The following is a 1,704-nucleotide window of genomic DNA, read 5'->3' as shown; positions in this document are numbered from 1 at the left end:
AATAACGGCACAGAGTGCGTATAAGCCCTAAACGAGAACGAGTGATTAATCCCAGGCTACCGATTTCTTCACTACTTCCTAACTTAAAAGACGGCCTGGAGATGCCAAGGATTGAACGCGGGTACCTCATACATGCACTCTACCACTGAACTACATCCCCACCGGCGAGAGGCTGCTCCCAAACCTTGTATCTCTTGCCAAAAAAAATACTCAAACTGTCATTTCTACACTCTCAAAGCACTGGGAAGTCCGTTTCATTGATTTTCATGTCGTAACTTTAAACCCACACATGACCCAATGTCTGGATGAAGCTGGTTCAGTTACTTCCACGTTTTGCCTCTTTTGTAAAATGCAAAGTGAATCGAATGAAAATGAAAAGATTGTTTGAACGTTTCATCTGTGTTGCTGAGGAATTCAAGAAGCAGCAAGATTGGACTCGCAGCGATGGCACCAAAAACAGAGCGGGACACCGGAGAACATGCTATCAGCAGCTCTGGCACAGCACATATCTGTTCTACCTCCCTCTGAGGGAGAGAACAACGAGCCAACCAAAGGAGTGACGTTACAAGTCCTCCTTGGAAAGGGCGTACCTGCTTGAGGCAGACTGGGAAACCTACGCTCTTTGACAAATACCATGGACTGTGGTGCTGACGTGTCTATCCAGAACGGTAACCGCTCCCCCAGTGAGACAGCACGGAGAGCATGGTCCAGCAGGACCGCAAACAACTCAAAAGAATGCCTCTCCTTCGGTGCAGCTCAGGTGTACACGTTCAGCAAAGGTCTCCATAACAAGCCGGAAAACCACATTTCTTCCCTCTCCTCCACAATACACTACAAGTGCTCCTCCTCCTCAACAACAACCACAAAAACCTTGTATAATACGTATTTGTTTCAAAGAGAAGAAAAAACTGGCAAACAGCATCTGAGATCAAAAGCCCTGTATTTACATAGAGGACCCAGGCTTCCACAGAGAGCAACCTGTCCAGAGACCACAGAACAGAGAAGGGGCAGGAAAGACGGGCTTGTCCGGGAGTTGAAACCAGGACATCTCGCACCCAAAGCGAGAATCATACCCCTAGACCAACGAGCCACGGCGAGCCTGTCCGGACCTCTCAGGAGTTGAAAATCATCTGGATCTCTCAAGAGTTGAGAAAACCCTGGCCGAGAGCGGCGCACCAGAAAGCCACCGAAAACCAAAACGGAGCAGGACACCGGAGAGCATGCTATCAGCAGCTCTGGCACCGCACATAGCCCAACCCAGGGCTTAGATATGGAGACGGTGTGCGACTCCGTATCCTGGGCTGTTCCCTTTTACTGTCTGGGGTCGGCTTTGCAGCCCACCGAGATGCAGTTTTTAGGGCCTCTATTTGTTGCATTTTCAACGTCACGTGATCTGAGTTCTCCCCTAAGCTCCTGATATACTCTCTTTGTTTCTTCACTGTCCCTTTTAAAATGTCTGACCTCGCCTTCAAGTGTCTCCATTTTTAAAGTACCCTTATATTTCTCCATGATGGTTTTGTGAAGACGCACTTCCAAAACATCACGATCCTTGACAGCTATCCTCTTATTTTCCGCTGCTTTATCCCTGTCATTTTGCAGATCTTTTTCTTGACTCAGAATTGTTTCAAATTCTTCTTGACATTCTCTTAATTCATTTCTTAATTGCTCCCTTTGTTCAATTAAATCCTCTCTTTCAGCATCCAA

This window comes from Amia ocellicauda, chromosome 16, assembly GCF_036373705.1.
Source record: "Amia ocellicauda isolate fAmiCal2 chromosome 16, fAmiCal2.hap1, whole genome shotgun sequence".
NCBI classification, from domain to species: Eukaryota; Metazoa; Chordata; class Actinopteri; order Amiiformes; family Amiidae; genus Amia; species Amia ocellicauda.
Note: the sequence above shows the minus strand (reverse complement) of the source record.